Raw genomic sequence first — 23,915 nt, 5'->3', positions numbered from 1 at the left:
ACTTGTGATGAACACGACTGTGTAAGTGTGTTTGTGTTTGTGAACATGCATGCACACTTGTGTACGTGTGCACAGACAACCCTGCCCTAAGAACACAATCCTCTAATGAATAGGAACATCAAAGACTGGAGGAACACCTTCAATTCCTGCTGAAGCGGAAGAAACTGGTTACCCAGCAAAGGGACTTGGCAGGAAAGCTGCAGCATCACTTCACTGAGTCCCAGATGAGGTAGGAGCACGGACTGACAGAAGCAGTTGTAGTCTAGTGGATTCTCTGTTTCGGGGTCTCTGACCTGTTTGGGTTTTAGTCTATTTGGCAAGGCTCCCATCCACATTCAGGGAAAAAATATCTCAGAGTATCGAGTTGGCTAATCACCGGGAAGTTTTGTCCAGAAAACAATATGTTTGGTTTTGGTCTTCTGGGGTTTGTGTCCCCTTCTTCTCCTGTGAGAAGCGGCAGGTAAATTGTGAAGGACAGTGTGTCCTCTGCCACTTTACTTTCCCTCAGAAACATCACATTTAGAGATAAATTTCTAGTCTTTGACTGATTTGAACACAGCACACTCCTGCTGATTGCAGGCTCTCTGCAGGGTTCGTCAGTTTCCTGTGAGAAGATTTACTCTGCCCTAAACAGATTAGGAGTTGACAAATTAGCCCATGCAGGTTCTGGGCTGTAGGAATAATCAGAGCCTTCCCTGCAGTGTTGTGTGGGCTCCACTAGAGGGCAGACATAGAGTTTTACAGGTTGCTCACATTTCACCTGGTATCCAATCAAGGCCAGGAATATCTGACTCAGACATTGATACTCCTCCAAAATAAAGTTTATGGACTGTTGGAAAATATGTTGTTAACAGTGTATTTTCCAGTTCAACTCATAGCAGTTTTTAAACGTTGAAGAAAAAATCCAGTCCAGGGGCCTCTGACCCTTTTCCCTTGATGAAGCAGTCATTGAGCTCAGCTAAAAGGTGATGCTGGGTTGTCTAGCTGGTGGGGACTCAAAAGCTGACATGGCAGGGCCCCACCAGGCCTGTGTTCCAGCTGCCTTCCTCCTCTAGGTTTGAACATCTCCAGCATGAACTGGAACAGACCACAGCCCAGGAGGAGAGCCTCCTGCAGATGGAGCTGCTGCAGCAGGAGCACTATGTGCCAGGCAAGTGAGCCACCATTGAGCCCCATTCCCACCAACCAGGGGATTCACAGTGTGGGTTTTCTTCCTTGATTTTTCTTTACTAGGGGTGAATAGCCCCAATTTTGTTCTTGCCAGTGCCCCCAGAGAGACTGTTTCTATGTCTGATTTCTATTTCTTCTCTGACAGCACCTCGTAAGAGAACTGAGAAGCCCAGAGGAAACCAGAGACACCTTGAAGGCATGACATTCTACACTCCAGGATCCAGGCCTCCTCTGAAAAAGCCATGTCCCTTTCTGCTGTGAGCACAACATTGAGGCAAATATCAACCAATCATTAGAGGATCCAGCCACAATCTGATTCACCTCTGTTGGCTCACAATTTCCAGAGAAAAGACTGCATCAGAAATAAGCTTGAGATTCAGAGGACACCCCACAAATTACTCAGAAGCCGAACATCCATCACCAAGTGGGCAAAACAACATGGAGGGAGATACTTGGGTGAGCAAGAGTCATTCTGTCAGCTACTGTCAAGGGCTTTGGCAAGCTGACTGCGTATGTGATGTGGAATCTGACAAGGAAGACTCTGTCACACTGCTATCCAGACAGACCACACCCAAAAGCCCAAGATTCTCTCTAGTGCAGAGCTGATGCTGACCCCATATCACTCACAAGTGTTGGTGATGATAATTCACTACAGAGACTAATCCACTTCCTCGTGTCTTATGTTATTGATATGCTTTTTCTTAATATTCCAAGGGAAAGTGGGAAATTTGCTTAATTTTATTTGGTTGGTTGTTTTTGTTATGTTTTAGATTGTTTTGGTTTGGTTTGGTTTATATCTTAGTATATCTGTGCATTAGTTTTTTTTGGTTTTCTTCATTTTAGTGTAAGTTTTTGTTATTTCTTTTATTATTACCATTGTTTTAATAGTTTGCTAAGGTTACACACTGTCTTTAATGATCGCTGTCTTAAAGCCCCCATTGAATAAAATGAATGTTTTATGAGTAAAAAGCTATTTCCAACTTTTCACTCTTAAGAGTCTTCTTTAGTCAGGTGAGCTGTCACACTCCTGTAAACCCACAACTCACAGGCGTGGATCTGTAACTGCAAGTTCCAGGTAGCTTGGGCTTCACAGTGATTTCCCAGCCATGGTCTACACAGGCAGATGGCACCTTGGATATAGATACGGATGGCATGGCCTACTCTGTATATACCCACTAGTCTACAGAGAAACTAGACATATTGCATCCCAGAGATCATATATTTAGCTTCAGTAGAATGTAGTACACACACTGTACAACATGTTCATGACATCATCATGCAGAGCAAACTGAAGGGAAACACAACTAACTGTAGTCGGAAGCTTTTCTGTGTTCTGCCCTGTCCCATGACTGTTTAGTAATTACTCTGAGGCTTAATATTAATTATAATTGTTTGGCCAATGACTCAGGCTTATTAATAGCTAGTTCTTACTTTAAATTAACCCATTTCTATAAGCTGTGTATTGCCACATGGCTTTGATTTATCACTAATTCTCTGGCATCCCACTCCTCCGCTGGCTACATAACATCTCCTGGACTCTGCCTTCCTTCTCTCTGTTTCTCTGTTAGGATTTGTGTAGCTATATTCTGCCTGACTCTTGGCATAATCAGCCTTCTTATTAACCAATAGTAGTAAAACATATTCACAGCATACAGAGGAGAGTCTGACATCACACAACTACATTGTTTCTGGCCTCTCAGGAAATAAGAACATTCAACGAAGGAATGTACAAAAGAAATCAGGAAATGCAATGCAATCTGCCTCTGTTCTTCTTGAAATATGAGTGATATGCAGAAGTTATAACTGCACAGCAGAAATAATGTCCTCCAAGATATGTTGGGTCATTTTGTGGTGCTTTTATTTCTACTTGTGGGTGTTTTGCCACCACATACATACAATTCCCACAGTGTCCAAATGAGGGCAGTGGTTTCCACCTGGAAAGCACATTAAAGAGGTTTGTTTGCTGTCATGTGTTTCTTAGACAGTCAAAAGAGCTCTTAATGCATGAGCCATCTCTCCAGTCCCTGCACTTGACTTTGTCCTCCCAGTCCTATGTGCTCTATCAGTAGATTGGATCAGCTCCAACCAAAGACAGAAGTTTCTTGAGACCTGTAGAGACAGGCACATGAAGCAGGCATGCTAATTGTCTTAGGCTGCCATATATCCATGCAGGGCTCACATCGGTTCCGGACCCAGACCCAGCATCGCTGACTGTCTGATTGGAATGGATTTCTTCATCTCTCATCTAGGTTGACAATACAGGTTAGGACTGTCTAATCAAAGGCAGAATTTGAGAAGATCGTATTGTGGGTAGAGAGGTGGGGTAAGGAACCCCTCTTGATAGTCTAAGAAAGCAATATTATGAGGAGCCTTATGACTAATTGGAGTAAAAGGAGCCTGTATCGGGGCCACATACCTCCTGTGGAGAGTGTTTCTGTGCAAGACTATAAACAAGGAGAGGTATGGTAGATAGATAGATAGATAGTTGGTAGCCCAATAGTTGAAACCCAGAGACCAGTAGTGTATGGTTTTACCCTTGGTCTCTGTCTCTGGGATGACTACTACTGTGCTATCTACTATCTACCTATCTACTCTGGTTCTTGGTTACCCAGGCGTTTGTTGGGTGTGAGTTCCTTCTGGTGGAGTGTGCCTTAAGTCAATTCAGACACTGGTTTGCTATTCCCACAAGTTCTGGGCCACCATTGTCCTTCATATTTTCTAGGCAGGACATTTTGTAGGTGAAGGGTTTTGTGACTGGGTTGGTTGGCGTCTGCTTTTCTCTTTCGATAGCCCGTAGAGTACCCTCCCTTACCCAAGAGACTAGAAGGTAGGGATGCAGGCTTCCTGTATGACCCAGATGATCCCCATGTCATGTGTGGATGTTACCTCAGCAATGGGTCCTGCTGGCAGTTTCTGGAGATCTGCCCTGTGTCTTAGCAGCAGCCTGGGTGGTTTGGAGATTTCCATGGGGCACCCTTGACCAACAACTGAATTGAATGCAGCCCAGTCCTACCACTGGAATCCTTGCCTGGTGAAGGAGATGGCCAGTTGAGACTCCATTACTAGGAGCCATCACTAGGAATGGGGGAGGACACATAAAGGGAGGGCAGGACAAAGAAAACAAGATTTCCCACTAATGTGTTATTACTAAGACAAATACCAGATAGGAACAGTCAGACCCTGCATCATGCTGACATGACCAAAACTAGAGGTAGGGTGTTGCTCAAAGATGATGCCCTGGGTCTTAGGGTGATTGGCAGTGAAGGTGATTTTGTGAGTCCACGGAAGACAGCGTGAATCGGCAAACTGTAATAATAGTGTTTTGAACTAGGGAGACTGGGTTGGGGGCAAGAAAGCAGCACACCAGACCGACAGGGCAACAACTGCCGTGACTCGGATTCGAACAGAGGTTGCTGCGGCTACAATGCAGAGTACTAACCACTATACGATCAAGGTCAGCCACGCGCCTGACTGTGGTAGGTGCTCGCTTGAGCCTCAGTCAAGCTCAGCCCGGCGCGGACGGGTTTCCGAGGCTTCCTTCAACCGGCCTGTCCTGCAGAAGTGTTTTTTTTCCAATGCCAGTGAGGTTTGGAGCGGCACAAAGTACAGGCGCCCGTGCCTCGGTTGGGTGGTGAGGGCCGTCGCTAACGGTGAAATCGATGGGTCGATGCCACTCTTGCAAGTGCAGTATTTCCCTCCAGCACCTGATAGCCCCCCCATCACCCTCCTCTCCGCGGTGTCTGGGGCACCTGGGGAGGGCACGCACTGCTCTGTGGTTCTTCCGAAGAGCTGGGGAGCAAACCACCTAGCGGTCCAGAGCCTCCGTAGACGCTGCTCACCTGCAGAGGCCAAAACCTTTCCTGCCAGTCCCTAGACTCCTTACCAACACGACCCGGCCTGCCCATTTTTGTGATTTGTGTGTGTGTGTGTGTGTGTGTGTGTGTGTGTGTTTCCAAATCGGTTCTAGGATTTTGTGATTACGAATTACGTTGCGGCCGCCCTTGTTATAAGCGTATCTTTAGCCAGTGGTGTATAGTAGTTTACCTGTTTTATTAAAATCTGGTCTGGTTTCCTGTGCTTTGGTGACTTGTCCGTAATTTTCCTTTATTAAGAAAGGATTCCCACTCTAGCCATCCCCATAAACCAAAGACAGCAGGAGAGGGTTGTAGACAGGTGTCCCCCTTTCCGCCAAAATAAAAACTGACTCTTTTGTTTTCACTACCCGGCCTGGCCATAAATAGTGCTTAGTAGACACGTGATGTAGGGCTTTTCGTGCCCTTCGCAAGTTTGTAAGAAGGATGTAAGAGGGTGCATGCTGTTGGCTAAAAGCAATCGTCCCTGGGTGGGCTTGAACCACCAACCTTTCGGTTAACAGCCGAACGCGCTAACCGATTGCGCCACAGAGACGGTGCTCGATATGCTGACGGCTCGCCTTGGTGAGTCAGCCGTCACCGCGGCGCCCACACTTGGGATACTCACCGTGCCGCGGCCGAGTATCCGGAACAGGAGGCCTAAAGCAAACTGGCCGAGCGCCCCGCGTGTCCCACGGCCGCTTCCCAAACTCGCGCGAACGTTATGAACCCGGAGACTCCGGGGCGCTGGGACCCCGCCGTCACCCGGGGGTCGTGGCCTCCGTGGACTCCACGCTGGCGGACTCGCGGTCTCGGAGACCATCAGGACTCCGCGAAGGAACCCAAGTGCGCTTTAGGGTCCGGTCCTTTGAGACCCCGAGCATGGACGCGCGAAGACTGGTCACCCCAGGTGTGTGCTGGAACCTCAGCGGGACACGTGTGGGAAAGGCGTCGAGTGAGGTGCCAGTGCTCAGGGAGTCCGGACGGGATGGAGATGGACGAACTTGACCCGGAGTGGAGAGGTGCCGGCGGTAGCGAGGGTGGTCTGGGGGTGGGATTGGGGACTTCGCAACGCGGAGACCAGAGGAGGCGGAGCCCGGCGGAGCCCCGGGGCATGTCCGAGAGAAAGGTTTCTTTGAACTGAGCTGTTGCAGCTTGAAGCTAATTTACGATAGGAAGACAATAAAATCATGAGGGGTGTTTTATTTTGTTTTGAATTAACCAGAAGAATTGCTTCTAGCAACGGCTTCTGTCTTTCAGCTAGGGGTGTGCTGGTCCCGAGCCCGGGTCTAGTGCGTGTTAAGTGCAGGAACGAATTAAGGAAATTCTGGAGTCTCAAACCAAAATGTGAGACATAGTTTCCTACAAGTGCTCCTGGACTTTAAGACAAAAACTCCAGACCCGAAGGGATGTTCTAACTAATTCAGGACATAATTTCTTAAAGATGTCATTCCTAAGACCAATGTAAAGGGAATGTGAGGCACAGGCCAGCTGGGGCTAGTTTGGTAACAGAGTGGACATAAGAGGAGTGGACATGAGAGTGGACATAAGAGAGCCAAAGAGACAGGGTCAGATCCTGAGACTCCACAAAAGTGGGAAAGAGCTGGACAGCCACTTGTATCAGATAGGGACACTGTGGGGATTGATGGAGGGTCTGGAGGAGCAAGGTCCCATGCAGTGGTGTCTGCAGTGCCAACAGTGGCACAGGTCAGACCATGAGAAGCAGGTAGGCTCTGGCTGTAGATGGGACGTATGGCACAGGCCCTGGGAAGCGATGTCCTCTTCTGCTTTTCTGAGTTACTAAAGAGCAGACCCAGAGTGGAGGATTTCTGATGGTGTGTGTGGCAGAGAGCCAGGGATGGTCAAGGCTTCAACTGCTGTGCTGAGGGCCCTCTGCTTTCCCTCGGCCTCTGCGTGGGAAGCACAGAGGGACCACAGTGGTTCCAGTTCCAGCCCTGCCCTTCACCGTCACTGGATTTCTTTTGTTTGTGTGTCGCTAAAAAGAGGGAGAGTAACGTCCCCCAGACAAAGCAGGAGGTTCTCACTTTTTACATCACAACCTCTTGCAGGGCAGGGGCCACCAATTATTGCTGCATGTCAGTGACCCCTAAGGTAGAATCCTCTCCTCTCGCTAGCCAATCATCTTACTTCTAGCTAGAGTGCAGGCATGGGCCATCACTCTTTCTGTCAGTGTTTGTTCCTGTTGTGATGGTGCTCCCTTGGGATGCCCAGGCTTAGGTATATTCAGTCTTAACTACAAACAGTTGGTCATGCCTTTGCTAACATTGTGAGGGCTGGAAAGTATTCTTCTGAAGCTTTTGACAAATTTTTTATTATTACCCATGTGATTTATTGTTGTTCTGACAGACACTCCCAATCCCCCACCACCCCATACAATGTCTCAGTCCCATGCATCTACCCCGATCTGCTTGTTCCCTCCTTGGATCTATTTAACTGAGAGGTGGTGGTGCACGCCTTTAATCCCAGCACTCTGGAGCTAGAGGTATATTTCTGAATTCAAGGCCAGCCTGCTCTACAGAGTGAGTTCCAGGACAGTCAGGGCTACAAAAAGAAACCCTGTCTCTAAATATTTATTTATTTATTTATTATGTATACAATATTCTGTCTGTGTGTATGTCTGTAGGCCAGAAGAGGGCACCAGACCTCATTAAAGATGATTGTGAGCCACCATGTGGTTGTTGGGAATTGAACTCAGAACCTTTGGAAGAGCAGGCAATGCTCTTAACCACTGAGCCATCTCTCCAGCCCCGAAACCCTGTCTCTAAAAAAAAAACAAAACAAAAAACAAAACAGAATATATATTTAAAGTAGCATGGGTTGCCCTTCATCAAGAGCAGAAGTCTTTATGTATGTACACTGTTTCTCCTGGGGCTTGAGCTGAAGGAGGAAACTCCACATTCCAGTACCAGACAGAAGAGGGCGACATTACTCAAATAGAAGACGGAGAAAGATACAGGGTTGGCTCTGTAGCTCAAGGGTGAAGAAAGTACTTAGCATGCCCTAAACCTTTTGATGAATGCACAGTGTGCTCGTAAGCACACGCGCGCGCGCACACACACACACACACACCCCACGAAACAGAAAGGATATCAAATGAAGGCGTGATAAGTACACCAACACAAACGGACTTCAAACGCGTGGAAGTAACATGACATTTTTTGAGAATCAAGGTGGATGGTCCATATATTCATGCTACTATCAAGAAATAAGACTTAGGTTAGGCATGGTGGCACAGACTTTAGTCCCACCGTTTGGGAGGCAGAAGCTAGTGGATCTCCGTTGAGTCTGAGTCCAGCCTGAACTACTTGCAAGTCCATCAGGGCTAAATAGTGAGACCCTATATTAAGGAAGGTGAAGAGAGGAAGAGGGAAGGGAGGGAAGTCGGTCATGAATAGGTCAGTAGTCACTAATGGTCTTGCTGTAGTAAAGTAACTAAAAGTAACCTGACCTGGGTGTGAATAACGTTTGTCAAAAACACGGCAGCAGTATAATAGAACGCACACACAGCTTGGAAGGCGTTCAGTTTCGTCCCGTTTATCCCGTTTAATTGGGAAGACCCCACCCCCTGGGGGCAATTCTGGAAACAGGCTGTTGTGAGCTGCACAAACGCAGTGATCCAAGAATCGCGCAGGTGAGCTTGTAGCAAAATATCGCTGGGCAGAAGGACGATAGTGCCGTGACTCGGATTCGAACCGAGGTTGCTGCGGCCACAACGCAGAGTACTAACCACTATACGATCACGGCGTGCCACGCGCCCGGCGATGGTTGTCCCGTTGGCGCTGGTGCTGTTGACCAAGCCTCTGTCCCATTCAGCCTGGTTCTGCCCTGTTCTCTTTGTTTGTTCTCGCCGAGCGCTGGGTAGGGAGGGGTGAGCCGTCCGCCCCTTTGGGATCCATACAGTCCTGCCCGATAGGTCTCTGCTGGTTTCCGAGGCTTCGCGGTCCTAAACAGAAGTGACTTCTCCCTGCTGCTTTGGGAGCTGCACCGAGTGCACGTGTCTGTCGGCGCCTTAGGCGCACCTGCCTCCAGGTTCCTGTTCTGAGGAGATCCTGTCTCGGCGTCCTTCAAATGAAGGACCACGATGTGGGTGTATAAGCCAAACAAACCCTTCCCTCCTCAAACTGCTTGGGTCATTGGGTTTCATCAGAGCCACAGAAACCGTGACTAAAATAGACTCATTGGAAAAGTGGGCCTGTCCTGTTCGGGGAAATCCAAATAGCATCTACCTGAAGCTTCTCTAAGAGTCTGGACCAAGTGGGTGCCGGGTTCTGAGGGACAAGAGGGGGCTTCTCTAGGAGGACACAGCCTTCCCCTAGTCTTAGAGGAAACGACACTAACTTTGAAATGACACTGGCAAAGGAAAGGGGCTAAGGAAGCCCAACCCAGAGATCTTGATGGTGGGAATTACTCTCCAATGCCCCGGGGGAAATCTGTAAAATGGAGAAGACTCCAAAGACTCCAAAGATGCTGAGTTGGAAGTTTATGGGAATTAAAGAGTCACTGTTCTCACAACTCTTGTTGTTTCAGAGGTTTCGTTTTCCTCTTGTTTGAAAATGAAAAATTGGAACTAACATCCCATTTCCCCCTCTCTCAATCCCTTTATTTCAAACTCAGCAAAGACAACACTTCTGGGGTCTTCTGAGGCCAAGACTGGGGATTTTGTGTCCCCAAAATGCTGTTTAAAGACTAGAGGAGAAACCATGGAATGAATAAGAGCTGCTAAAATGACGTTCCCTGACCGGGAATCGAACCCGGGCCGCGGCGGTGAAAGCGCCGAATCCTAGCCACTAGACCACCAGGGATACGGATGACCTGTCAAGTTGGTCCCCTTGAGGAAACTCCGAAGAGGAAACCTTACTTTCTAAGGCTGACGCCAGGCTTTGCGCCTGCTCCTCCCGTCCCTGGCCATCATCATTGTCTCTCCCATTTACTGCCTGGGTACTGGGTACAGGTCTGTCTCTGAAACCCACAGACAGGGAGCGCATATGGAACCCACTCCACTCCAGCCTTCGCACCAAGTGCGCCTGGATGGCACATCTCTTCCTCCGACCTTCGGCGTTCTGGTGGGGAAGCTGTCGGGTAAGCGTGGTGAGCGGAGTCCTCCTGGTTCTTGTCGTGGGAACCGGCTCACGGGACGCTCACGCAGGGAGGGGCTCTTTGTCCTTTCCTGTCACCTTCATCACACAGCGGACAGGCACCGAAGTACTCTAGGGTCAGACTGGGCTCGTTCCTCTCACTGTGTTGGTTTCTCTGCGGCTCCAGCCAGCCTGGCCCGCAGCTGTGAGATCTCAGGGTGAGATCCAGGCGAACGGACTTCAGGAGGAAGACCCCCTTGGTTTTCAGACCCCTGACGCCTGTCAGCCTGGACGGATTTAGGCAGAAGTGAGAGGTGGGTTTCTGGATCTAAGGCTGCGGGGACCGCTCCGGCTGCTGAACCTTGGTCCCCGTCTTACAGCGGTGAGCCACGTGGATTCCCCGGATAGTGAGTGGGAAGCTGAGGGTGCAGAACGCCTGTATGTGACCGCAGGTCTGTTACCTCCTTCGCTTCTGAATACTCTCCCTACCTGACTCATTTCCCGGTCTCTTCCTTTCAGTCTTTCAGGAAAAAAAAAAAAAAAATTCTTGTGACCGCATCTCCGGTTTGCGTTCCTTCGAGTTTCCTTTCAATTTCCTTTCCTTTTTGCTTTTCTGTCTCCTTTCCGTCTCTTTCATAGAACTACTTTTAAGAGAATGAAGAAGAAATGGTGGGGCGTGGTGGCGAACTCCTTTAATGTCATCGGACAAGCCAGGAAGCGACTTTCTGGTCCTCAATTAGCCTGGTCAGATAGTGAGTTCTCGGCCAGCCAGGGTTACACGGTGGCAAACAAAAATATCGCTCCGCGGTTCAACACGAACTCAGGATAACTGCCAGGAAGAAACTAACCAAGAATCCAGTGATAGCTATTTAGTCTCCCAAAGTGTATGAGTCCCGCGCTCTCCCTCGACCCTTCCCTGGCGCTGGGAACCCGACAACACCCCGAAGACACCGCCCAAAGTCACCTAGCTGCCGGGGTCTCCACGCCGACCAGGGCGCGACCGGGGCCCCGACAGGACTTGTCGAAAGAAACCACGTGCGTTTTAGGGTCCAGTCCTTCGCAGATCCAGAGTGCTTACACACGAGAGCCTGCTCTGGGGAGGCCGGGGCTGTGGACTGGAGCTTTGGCACCACTCTCGGCCTGGGGCGATCGTGGGAAAGGTTGATCAGAGAGGAAGGGCGGGAGGAGGGGAAGAAGAGAGGGAACGCTGTGCTAGGTTAGAACACCGCAGGAGCTGCTGGAGTCCAAACCCCAGGCTAGATGACTTCGTTGGCTGGCGAGGCTTCGCGAATGGGTTTCTGTGGGCGCCCAAGGCTAGCGAGAGGAAGGCAGAAGAGCCGGCAGGGGAAGGAGCGACGGAGCACTTTACCTGTCTGAATTTTTAAACTAAGCCGACGATCATTACACTCACACGCTAAGAAAACTCAAGAACTGCATGCAGTTCATGCTTGCCTAGATGCCCGGATCCGCGAGCTATTGCGTAGCTATTAGTAATTTGCGAGTAACACTGTAACTGTTGTTCGAATCCGAGACGGGGGAATGGGCTTTTTCGGAGCGACTATGGTTTTCTTTTGCTTTCCAATATCCAGTTACTGCAGCATTTGCCTCCGACTACAATGCAAGTCTTGCCTAGGATTCTGAGGCAGAATAACGAAAGGAAACTGCCTGGTACACACCCAAGGCACAGGCAAGAGAATTTGGTTTGGGCTCAAGGGAGGAGGGGCTGCCTCTCGGTCAGTCTCGCTGCAAAGCGCTTTAATGCCATGATGCGGCCAGATCCATTTTTAAGTTTTGTTTCCGTTTTGTTATCTCAAGCCATATTCGACTTCTAAGTTAGAAGTGAGATCGGAGTTCTCACGCAATGGCGATATTTTAAATAATCTTACCAATGCACTAAAATTAAACGCCAAGACACTTCCCAACTACTTTTTCTTCACAGTGAGTGATTGGAGTATAATTCATACAGATTGCAGGGCACAGATATCTAGAGTTTAGCCTGATGAATTGTGACAAGACAAACCATCGTCTTCTAGTTCCAACCACTGATTTCCAACAGCCTAAAAAGTCTAAGTCCTTTCTTGTCATCCCAACCCCAAGCCTCGTCACAGTCACCATTTTGATTTCTCTGCCCAGGATTAACTTTTCTTACTCTTAAAATCCACGTAACCGAGCATCATAGCTTTTTGTAGGAGTGTTTGTGTTGTCAAGGCAACCGCTTGCTTATAGGCAGGTACTTGTTGCAGGGGTGAGTGGCTGCGGAGCTGTTGCTTTGATGAGAATTTTTCCAATTTTTCCTGCCCCACGATTCCGCCGCTGCAGGTCCTGAGTCGAGGAGGAGCTTGGGAACAAAGAAATGAACTGTCTGACCACCAGATGGGTTTACACAAGAGACGGGTGGGAAAAGCTCCCGCTGTCTTTATTTATATTTCAAAAACAAGCATGTTTTTCCATACGAACATCTGTAAATCAAGAAAATCTTTAAATCAAGAAAATGCCTCAGATGGGCTTGGTGCCAACTCACGTTTCATCCTAGCAGAGGAAGGTGAATCTGGGAGCAGCGAGTTCCAGGACAGCTGGGACTACATAGTGAGACCTCTGTCTCCAGTAAGTAAGTAAAAATAAAGAGGAAAGAATGAATGAGAAGCCAGCAGGCCGACAAATCCTGGGAAGAACAGAAAGCAGTGGTCTTCCATAGCTTCAGTTCCCGGCTTGGCTTCCCTCAGTGAGACCCAGCTTTAAATCAATATGACAAATGACCGGAAGCATAGGCTTGAGTCTGAAAGGCTTAAGCAGGCCTGGGTCAGAGTTTTCCCATCTCATCAGGGAGCTCTTCCTTCTCCCAGTGTGCCAGCTCCCAGTGTGTCTTCAGATCTCAGAGGGGCAGACGCCTGATCCAACAGATTGAGCCTCTCTACACTACGAAGGGAGTTTTCAGACGCTGGATCTTTCCAATCCCCTTACAGCACCCAGCAGGGACGAATTAGACAGCGTGGCCCTGGATTTGCTTCAGCTGTTGTTTAGTGTAGAGAAGAGGGGCTCTGGCAGGTGGTGGGGGTGAGAAGGGTGAGGGGGTGGGGGAAAGGTGTTCAGGTCCCAAAGACCAAGTGTGGAGTTCAGGAGGCGACAGGATCTGAGGGTGAATCAGGATGGCTGCCAGCAGCGTTTAATTGGGGGGTGGGGGGGAGACTACACCTTTTATACTCTGTAGTTGCGTTTAGGATTAACTGTGAGACCGTGAGCTGGGTGTGGCTTGAAATCAGGGCTTGAGGAAGCTAGCCTTGACCTTGACAGTAGGCACCAGCCCAGCTGTTAATTAAGGGCTGAAAGTTCTGGCCAGGGTTAAAGAATGCTCACTTTAATAAACCGGAACTTTCCTCAAGCCCCAAGGGAAAGGAGACCCTTATCCAAATGCCTGACCTTGGGAAAAGGACTTCTCCTGGGGAGCAGACACTAAACAACCATTTCTAAGTCTTACTATACAGGTCTGTTCCCCTCTAACGCTCCCCAGAGGGAAGGTCCTGCTGTCTTACTCTTTCCCATTATTCTGTACCATTCTGATTTCTCTGTATTTATTAACTGAACTCTTACCCTTTGAGGTAAGAGATGTGTTTTGGCATCAACAAAACTTAAACATTCACCTATTTGTTCAGCTTTTTCAGGGGAGCAGGGATGTTGAGTGCTCAAATAGGACCTTACACATACCAAACACATGTTCTACACTGACATACACACAGGTAAAGTTGGTATTGTAAATTTAGCAAATTCAGCATGATTAGGACTTTGAGTTGGAAATAAAGTTAAGACTTCTGTAAGCTAAGATAAAATGCCACCAGTAAGTTCTACAAAATTAGGAAATCTAGAAATCACAAAAGGATAGAGCTCAGGCCAGTGTTATCCTAGAGTCTGGACCAAGTGGGTGCCAGGTTCTGAGGGACACGAGGGGGCTCCTCTAGGAGGACACAGCCTTTCCCTGGTCTTAGAGGAAACACTAACTTTGAAATGACACTGGCATAGGAAAGGGGCCACGGTAGCCCAACCCAGAGATCTTGATGGTGGGAATTACTCTCCAATGCCCCGGGGGAAATCTGTAAAATGGAGAAGACTCCAAAGCAGACTCCAAAGTTGCCACTGTTCCCGCAACTTTTGTTGTTTCCCCAATTCCCCTCTCTCAACCCCTTTATTTGAAACTCAGTGAAGATTCACAAGACTATTGTAATCCTGTTCTGAGCACAACTTAAGAAGTTAAAGAAAACCGCGGAGAAGCTGCTTAAAAGGTGTTCCCTGACCGGGAATCGAACCCGGGCCGCGGCGGTGAGAGCGCCGAATCCTAACCACTAGACCACCAGGGATACAGATGTCCCGCTAGGTTGACCGCCTTGAGGAAACACCGAAGAGGAAACCTTTCTCGTTTTTTTAGGTTGGTGGGCCAAGCACTGTGTTCGCTCCTATCGTCCCTGGCCATCATCATCGTCTCTCCCATTTACTGCCTGGGTACTGGGTACAGGTCTGTCTCTGAAACCCACAGACAGGGAGCGCATATGGAACCCACTCCACTCCAGCCTTCGCACCACGTGCGCCTGGATGGCACATCTCTTCCTCCGACCTTCGGCGTCCTGGTGGGGAAGCTGTCGGGTAAGCGTGGTGAGCGGAGTCCTCCTGGTTCTTGTCGTGGGAACCGGCTCACGGGACGCTCACGCAGGGAGGGGCTCCTTGTCCTTCTTTGTCACCTCCATCACACAGCGGACAGGCACCGAAGTACTCTAGGATCAGACTGGGCTCGTTCCTCTCACCGTGTTGGTTTCTCTGCGGCTCCAGCCAGCCTGGCCCGCAGCTGTGAGATCTCAGGGTGAGATCCAGGCGAACGGACATCAGGAGGAAGACCCCCTTGGTTTTCAGACCCCTGACGCCTGTCAGCCTGGAGGGATTTAGGCGGAGGGGAAGGAGATGGATTTCTGGATCTAAGGCTGCGGGGACGGCTCCGGCTGCTGAACCTTGGTCCCCGTCTTACAGCGGAAAGCCAGATGGATCCCAGCGGGGAGCAAGTTGCTGTCGGCGTCGCAGTGTTCATTAATCTTCACATTCCTTTCCACTCCCTCATCTTCCTGCCTCTTCTATCTTTCTCCGTCTCTTTTAGAAAATTATTCTTTTCTGTTTTTGAGACAGATCTCACTACGTAACCCTAACTGGTCTAGAACGCCCCTTTAGACCAGGTTGGACCTCCAGCTCACCCAGCTCCGCCTTCCTCTGCCTCCCGAGGGTCGTGCCCCCCATCGCGTCCCACAAAGTCGTTTTTTTGAGCGACTGTGTCTGTGGGATAGCGAACAAGGTCCTGTTTGGCATGTATGGAAACTGCTAAGGGGTCAGGAGAACAAGCCGACGCTGTCCCTGGTGAATATGTCGCCAGGAAAGTCTTGTGTTGTACCCAGTGCAACTCTGGCTGCCCGCAAAGCTCCTGCCACTTCGTGTCCAGGTTCGATAGAGCAGGTGCTCTCCAGCTGAAGCGTGCGCCAGGTGCCTGACGATCTTTCCAGACCAGGAGACTGGGGACCCGATGGACCCCGGGCCGGCACCGGAGGAACCCACCCAGGAGAGACCGCCCTTCCTCCTCCTCGCAAGACCGTACGTAGGAACTCCCGCACTGGCCTGCGGTCCCGAATGTCAAGAATGTTTCCCGTTCCACAACGAAGTGGCCACACGCTTGCACCACGCTTGCACCGCTTACATGAGCCGCCGGGCCCCACGTCCGAACCCAGGGTAATCGCGGCCGCCTATGACAGTGGACCAGTTTGGGTCCCTCGGCGGAGGGGGACCAGGTGAGAACTGCGGCCGCGGGCGTCCTGGAGCTTTTCCTGGGATGATCGCTTCCAGCAGTGAGAACCTCAGACCCGGTTCTCCTCCTCACATCCGCGGCCTGAAGAGCTCTAGCCCTTGGTCCACAGAGATTCCCACAGCTCTGGCTTATAAATAATATCCAATTACACTTTGGGGATTTGGGCAAACTGAGGGTCAGCTTTTATAGATAACACCCCACCCCAGGCCATTACGGCCAGAGAGAAACAATGGGCAAAAACAAACACAGTTTAACTGAAAACCCTGTTAGTGAACGTGGTACAAAAAGCAATTTGTATCTGAGTATTACCTCGAGATTGTAGGAATTCATTTGTTCACGCCTAAAGCTTGCTTCTTGCTATAAAAAAGGGGAGTTCGGAAACCACCCATTGCCACAGCCATGCAAGCCCATCTCTGGCTATGGTCACAGCTATAGCTGATAAATTTTGTGTGTCCGTGGAGATTTTTTTTTTCTTTTTCTGGGATAAAGTTTGCCCCTGATGTAACAGACTCGGTGGACTGTCCCTCCATCATTTGTGTGACCCTCCCGGACCCAACATCATCACCGCAAATTCATGGATTCAGCAAAAACAGTTTTCAAAAACCAAAGAAAAATCAAAGGATTCTTGGAGTTAGGAAAATCAGGGACTCTACCTCTAGCAGTTCTACCCCAAAGGATTGGCTGAAAGTGCTCTAAATAGAAAGAAAGTTGTAGCCCCGGACTACTGGACAGTTCGTGAGCCAGGCAAGGGGCTGGAGATTGAAACACATACACACACAGACAGAGACAAGGGTCATCCTTGAAACAAGAATGCCAACTTTATTGTGCTCCAGGGAAACTTATATATGGATCCTTAACCCCAGCTCTTGGGATTTTCAGCTGTAAACCCACCAGAAACCACTCCCCTGCCATCAGGAACCCATGAGAGTCTCGTGCTCAGAGCAGCTGCAGGCACAGGAAAACAGGCCGTTCACTCCGGCAGGCAAAGGGTTCTGGGGCAGGCAGAGAAAGTAAAGGGTCTAAGGGTCTGCAGCCTCCAACAGGAAGTGACAGCAGAAGGATCCCTGGAACATACAGAAATACATACACAAGGAGCAAACCTCCCAGGAATGTCCTCCTCAATTTACAAGCTGCTTAATATCTTGGAGGGCTGAGCTGAGGCTCCTGTGTCGATGTCTGTGATGGACAGGGATGATTGTCACTTGGCACAATCTATGATAACCTAGGAAATATATATGGAGGTTATTGTGATTGTGCTGGGATGATGAGACCAGCTCACTGTGTGTGACACCAGTCCCGGCCTGGGGTCCTGGACTACACGAGAGAAGGGAGGAGCTGGGTGACCGTAGGCACTCATTCCTCTTTGTTTCCTGACAGGGCCAGCTGCTTCAAGTCCCTGTCTCTGGCTTCCCCACCATGATGGACCTTGAACTGTGAGCCAGAGTCAGCCTGCCCTTCCTCGTTTTGCTTCTGTCATCACACGGGATCGCAGTAGGAAAGAAGCAAAGCAAAGTCTGATGAGCAGAGTTTCCTGCCCTGGACTGTTGGAGGAGAGGGCTGATTCTTTGTCCTGGAGCCACTCTGTAGACCAGCCTAGCCTTGAACTCAGAGATCCACTGCCTCTCCTGATTAAAGGTGCCGGCCACCACCTCCCTGCTGCAAGCTGTTTTTTAACCTCCATAGCCCTGCTGTGTCCCCCACCCCAACCCCAGTTAGTAAATAAATAAATGCAATAAAATTGTCCATAAAATGAGAGAGAAGTGGGAGGAGAAAGAGAAGGTAAAAGTACTTGCCCTACAGATCTAGACTTGAACTATGTCCCCAGGTTAAAAGGCTGATGTGGCGGAACACACTTAATCAAAGCACTCCTGCCGCAGGGTGGAGGCAGAAAAAGGAGAATCACCCAGAAGCTTTTTCTTTTGGGTCACCACCCAGCTCCCAAATCCTGACATGGAGATTTTTTATTTGTTATGAATGCTCGGTTGCTGGGCGATGGTGGCGCACGCCTTTAATCCCAGCACTCGGGGAGGCAGACGCAGGCGGACCTCTGTGAGTTCAAGGCCAGCCTAATCTACATTTGCTAGTTCCAGAACTGGCTGTCTCGAAAAAAACAAAAAATAAAATAAAACAAATAAAAATAAAAAATGAATGCTCCGTCTAGCTTAGCTCTTATTCTGATCTGTTTCTCGTTATCTATGTTTTGCCTTGGGGCTTTTCACCATTCTTTCCTTTCTTTCTGTGTATCTTACTATCACTGCTCTCACGTCTGGCTGGCTGGCCTGCCTGACTTCTAGCCCTAGGTGTCTCCCTCTGTCTCTCTCATTCTCCTGCTAATTCTCTCTGCTGCCAGTCCTTCCTATCTTTTCTCCCACCTGGCTATGGCCAGTCTGCTTTTTATTACAACAATAGCCTTAGGCAGGCAAGGTGAAACAGCATCACTTCTTTTCAAAATGAAAGAAATACAATGTAAACAAATGTAACACACATTAGTAACACACAACATAAACAAATGTAACACACATTAGTGACACACATTAGTAACACACAACATAAACAAATGTAACACACATTAGTAACACACAAATGTAACACACATTAGTTACAGTCTGGACCTCTCTGGTGGTCCCTCTCTGGGGGTCGTAATCTGGGCACAATACCAGGGGAATAACTGGTTCACAGTAGGTCGCTGTCAGGTGTGATGTTTCCTGCCTCTAATCACGTCTGCTGCGGTGGAGGCATCAGGGACTTGAGAAAGCCTGGTGAGAAATTTCCAGCCCTGTCTAAAAGAAACTAAATAAAATGGATAGGAACAGTGTAAGCAATGAACACTCCCCCACAGTCTAAACCCTGCCCTGGATACGTCTGTAAACTTCCTTTGTGTAGATGAGAAGTGTTATGTACTGTTGACCCTAGAGGTGGTGGGAGTGGTTTGTGGCTTGGGATGGTTTCTCTTAAGTTTTCTGAGGTGTAAGTAAGGAACGTATTAAAACTAGGCGTAGCCGTCCCTGGGTGGGCTTGAACCACCAACCTTTCGGTTAACAGCCGAACGCGCTAACCGATTGCGCCACAGAGACACTGAAGAAAAAGGATAGGTTGGCAGGATGTTGAGTGATGCGTCACCAAGTCCACCACGCCTTGGGGTGATCACGGGAGAGAATTCGGTCCTCAATAGAGGGTCGCGGTGCTCGCTGCGTTGCAGCAGTTGGGATGCAGCCCCGCCTGCTTCCCGAGCTCACCCGGAAGTCATGAACCCCGCATGTCCTGCCCGCACCTTCCTATGCTGGGGTCGCGCAGCCACTCCAGCGTGGAGTCTGGGGGGCCCCACGCTGTCGGGGTGAAGATGCCCCCCGTACGCTATAGGATCGATCGTTCCCTGGGGCTGGTCATCCTAAGCGTGTGTCTGAGTCACTGCACTGTCCAGGGCTTGGGCCTGGGAGGCAAGCGTAGGAAAGGCCATGGGTGGTAGGAAGGGGAGAACAGGTGCCGCGGTCCACCCTGGGTTCAGGTCCTGAGTCAGAAAGGGGCTCGGCGCGAGAAATAAATTGTCCGACTGCCATATGAGTTTCACACAGTGGCTGGCCCCGAATAACTTTAGCCGTCTTTATTTATACATCAAAACAAGCATGTTTTTCCACATTAACAAATTTCCCCATCCTCCAACGTTAATCTCCCGCAAAAAAGAATATGCAAACCCGGAGGTTGATGGCGCATGCCTTTAATCCCAGCACTTGGGAGGCAGAGGCAGGTGGATCTCTGGGAGTTTGAGGCCAGCCTGGTCTACAAGAGCCAGGAGAGGCTCCAAAGCTACAGATTAAGCCCTGTCTCGAAAAACCAAGAAAAATATGCAAAATATGTTTTCTTCCAACTTTTACACCAAAACATCTTTAAACCAAAAATTTTGTTAGCTTGGCCGAATATGGAGCCAGGTACATCCTGTCTTTACAAAACTGGTGATTGACATAGGCACACATTTTCAAAAATAACAGTGCCGTTCAAAACACATTTACAGCAAACGTGGTGCTCTGCCTCCCATCTGTCAGCCCTGAATTAGAACAGCTGCTGGGGGCTGCAGTGACAACTGACACCTCCAGACAAGAACCCGGGGAAGCATCAGCTCCCAAGGAATTTTAGGGGAAGATATTAGAGAAAAACTGAGGTTTCCAGGAATGATCATGTCTGTCCCATGCGTGATTAACAAAATGACACCAAAACCGCCAAGAGAATCACCAATCCTTGTAAGAGGGAACAGCGTACAGGCCGCATGGTCCCAGCAGCCTTCTGCGCTGTCCCGAAGTCCACTGGTCCTTGCTGAGGGAGACTGTCCCCGGGGGCTTTGCCTCATCCGGAGACCCGTTGGACAAACACTCATATACTGGTCTGAAACTAGGCAGCGTGGCTCCCAGCAGTCAGGTGGGAGCCGCCCGGTCAGGAGTGAGGACCTGTGGAGACCCAGGAGTGAGCAGGCGTTTGTCTCGCACAGCGAGTCACACAGCTATTTGTTCAAGAGACGAATGTGTGTATTGTTATTGAAAAATGTTTTTTTTTGCAAAGCATGAGCAAATACACTACAATGTAATAATTTTGAATTTATTTATGTTATTTTGAGACAATATCTAGCCATGTAGCTCAGGCTGACCTGGAATTGATTCTGTAGAGATCTGCCTGCTTCTGCCTCCCAAGTACTGGGATAAAAGGTAAATGCCTCCACACTAGGTTTATAATCAATTATTAAAAGTAAGTCAGAAAATAATAGTCAGCCTTTCCAGTTTGACATATGGTGTTTTAACATAGCAAGTATGGACTGATGATGAGCCAGCCTGCCTCCATCTCATGCCTCCATCTCGCGCCTCCATCATCTCGCGCCTCCATCATCTCGCGCCTCCATCATCTCGCGCCTCCATCATCTCGCGCCTCCATCATCTCGCGCCTCCATCATCTCGCGCCTCCATCATCTCGCGCCTCCATCATCTCGTGCCTCCATCTCGTGCCATTGGAAGGAAACCAGCCCCCTTGAGCCGATGGCTCTGGCAGGCCTTGCTCTTCTCCCCCATTCCCTCTGCCTTGCTAAAAAACCTTTAGATTACATTCCTAAAGCTAGCCACCAAGGTCTGTCTGGTCCCTTATTTGGCCACTTCCTCCTCCTCCTGAGGCTGACTACCAAGGTCCAGCTATCAAAGTATTAAAGTCCACCAATCAAAATCCCTATTTGACTCACCTAATTAACATACCCAATTAAAATTAAACTCTTCACCCTGACATGAGCATTCCCCTTTTACCTTTATAAACCACCATTTGCCTGTGGGTCATGTCCATCTTCTGTCTATCCAGAGACAGTCCTTTGTCCCTCTGGGACAAATATTCCTGCCCCCTCTCCCTTGCCCTTTTCTCTCCTTTCCCTTTTCCCTTCCCTTTTTCTGGGGCAAATAAATCTCTTTTGTGCTGGGAAGTTGGTCTTGGGGCTCCTGAGCCAATACTGGTCTCTTAGAGCCATCTTACAGTAAAGGCGAACTAGGTTCATTCCTGTTCGTGATTAACCCTCTGTTTCTCAAGGACTGGGCGATGCCCCACCTTAACAAGTGGTCCTGTGCTGTCTGTTCCAGGAAACAGAAGCCATGCCTTTGCTTCAAAACGCTGGAATGGGCTGGGCGGTGGTGGCGCACGCCTTTCCTCCCAGCACTCGGGAGGCAGAGGCAGGCGGATCTCTGTGAGTTCGAGGCCAGCCTGGTCTACAAGAGCTAGTTCCAGGACAGGAACCAAAAGCTACGGAGAAACCCTGTCTCGGAAAAAAAAAAAAAAAACCGCTGGAATGGAATGCCCATCTTGCAACCCTGTCTTTCTTTTAAGGTTGTTATGGACACCTTGTTAAGTTCTATTTCTGTAACGCCACCTATTTTGCCCACCAAATTCCCCATTTGTAAACCCCCCAAACTATAAAATCCCTGTCTTCCTTATGTCCAATGCTAACCTCTTGAAGCCCACATTTGAGGGAGGCAGAAGGCATACATAATCAAAAAAGCTTGCTTTGATTAATTGCATGCTTTAATTCATTTGGCCGTGATGATTTAAGTAGGTGCTCTTTCTCCTCACTTTTTTGGGGATTAACGCTATCTTGAATGCTTTATGTAACTGCTTGTTTAACTTTGTTTTTTTAAACATTTGTTGTAGAAAACACAAAACCCAAATGTGTATACATGCGTATATATAACGAAAAATAAGAAGCTTCCCCTACGTCCCATCTCCCTCCACTGCTGACCCACTTTTACAGATTATAGGAAGTGGCGGAGGACCACTGTGGCTGCTAGGTGACCAAGCAAGGCAGGAACTTCCAAATCTTGCTCTTGGTGTTCCTGGGTGGAGGGGAAAAGGCAAACGACAAGACTCACACCATTTATTGCAGATGTCAGGCCTATGGGAGGGAGTGGCAATCTAAGACAGATGATGCAGGCTGGAAGAACTCCTTCCCAGCTCTGAGCTGAGGGGCTCCCCATCTTTTCCCAGGTGCAGATGAAATACAGTAGGGCAGTCAGCAGGAAAGATTGGATGGTTGACAATCCATTCCACAACCCAGGAAATGTTAGACAGGGAAAGATCACAGTGTGTTGGTTCCATGGTGTAATGGTGAGCACTCTGGACTCTGAATCCAGCGATCCGAGTTCAAATCTCGGTGGGACCTTTATGTTTGCCTTGGGAGATTTTTCTTTCATTTAAATGAGGAGATCCTCGGTTCCCTGCAAAGCTCTTAGGGCGACCTGACCTGAGGCTATTGAGTCCTTGGATGCCCAGGAGCAGGCTTTGCTGCAGTTCAGGCGGGAGCAGAGACTGCAGCTGCCTGTTTATATTGTCCTGGATCTTGGTTTACTAACTGTTTTCGGGTAGTGCTGGGAGAAGAGCTGAGCGGCTGTGGCCCAGGGGTCCTCTGGAACCGACCACCCAGGCATGTGTCAACGGCTTTTGCCTCGAAAGCCTCCTCACTTGGCCGGGGCTCAGAGGTTTCCATGCAGTAGACTCCTTGCTGTCTCCCTCAGCACGGCCTAGGGAGGGAACCCACAAACTCCCAAGTTACCTCTACAGGCCCAAGAAAAAAACAATAGTTTTCAGAGATGAGATAAATACCAAACAACATGACGACTGCACTCTTGGATAACAGCATTTCTTAGGGGACGTGTTCAAGTGTTCAGGGGACTGCTGTTTTCATAATAAGATTTGGGCGCATAAACTTTTTTTTTTTTTTTTGAGACAAGGTTTCTCTGTAGCTACGGAGCCTGTCCTGGAACTACCTCTTGTAGACCAGGCCTCTAACTCACAAAGATCTGCCTGTCTCTGCCTCCCGAGTGCTGGGATTAAAGGCAAGCGCCACCACCGCCCGGCTGGACGCATAAACTTGAGAGAAAAGAATGTATAGTAAATCAAAACTCAATCCTTTGTATAAATGTAAGCACTTGAAATTAATCTTTTCAGAGACTTATATTGCTGTTTTGGATTCTGGGGTTTGCACCTTAGGTATGCTGGGTTTGGGACACACGGGCCCTAAGCATGGCACCTTGATACATTAATCATATTAAGCAGAAGCTGGAAGTGCTCTCGCTCCTCCCCCACATCCCCTTTCCCCACTCCAAGCAGGTGCCAAGGCTCCAGGGAGAGGAGCTGTTGTGTAGCTGTTAAAACCTTCAGTGTTGCCTGGGCTTGATTAAGAGATAGGACTTAAAAGGGAAGTGGAACAGTGGGTGTTCTAAGGGGAACTTAAAACAGGGTGTTAAAAGGCAGTGAAGGAAGGAAATCCTTGCAAGGAAGTTCAAGAGTAAACAGCCCAATCGCTTCAGGAAGTCCCTGAAACTGAGCAGATTCACGAGGGCCCTCCCTCCACAAGCATCCAACCAAGCTGTAAGGGCTGCAGAGAGACACTCTCAAACCACCTGAGCTGCCTGCAGGCTCCTGCACTCCAGGTTCCCCGCTTTTGTGAAGTGTCAT

At 49.1% G+C, this 23,915-nt stretch overlaps 6 non-coding genes across 6 annotated transcripts; 1 reads left to right on the top strand and 5 right to left on the bottom strand.

The window, feature by feature from the left end:
• Window positions 1-5,503: 5,503 nt before the first annotated feature.
• On the bottom strand, window positions 5,504-5,577 carry Trnan-guu. The gene has a single exon. It is a non-coding gene; the product is annotated as a tRNA-Asn (tRNA).
• Window positions 5,578-8,714: 3,137 nt separating this feature from the next.
• Trnah-gug lies at window positions 8,715-8,786 on the bottom strand. The gene has a single exon. It is a non-coding gene; the product is annotated as a tRNA-His (tRNA).
• A 986-nt stretch (window positions 8,787-9,772) lies between these two features.
• Window positions 9,773-9,844, bottom strand: Trnae-uuc. The gene has a single exon. It is a non-coding gene; the product is annotated as a tRNA-Glu (tRNA).
• A 4,550-nt stretch (window positions 9,845-14,394) lies between these two features.
• Window positions 14,395-14,466, bottom strand: Trnae-cuc. The gene has a single exon. It is a non-coding gene; the product is annotated as a tRNA-Glu (tRNA).
• Window positions 14,467-18,947: 4,481 nt separating this feature from the next.
• On the bottom strand, window positions 18,948-19,021 carry Trnan-guu. The gene has a single exon. It is a non-coding gene; the product is annotated as a tRNA-Asn (tRNA).
• A 3,527-nt stretch (window positions 19,022-22,548) lies between these two features.
• On the top strand, window positions 22,549-22,620 carry Trnaq-cug. Its single transcript has one exon. It is a non-coding gene; the product is annotated as a tRNA-Gln (tRNA).
• The last annotated feature ends 1,295 nt before the right edge of the window (window positions 22,621-23,915 follow it).

The sequence above is a fragment of the Microtus oregoni genome, unplaced genomic scaffold, assembly GCF_018167655.1.
Source record: "Microtus oregoni isolate MIOR12 unplaced genomic scaffold, Mior012 000007F_ref0000211, whole genome shotgun sequence".
Taxonomy (NCBI): domain Eukaryota; kingdom Metazoa; phylum Chordata; class Mammalia; order Rodentia; family Cricetidae; genus Microtus; species Microtus oregoni.
Note: the sequence above shows the minus strand (reverse complement) of the source record. Positions and strands in the feature narration are given on the sequence as shown.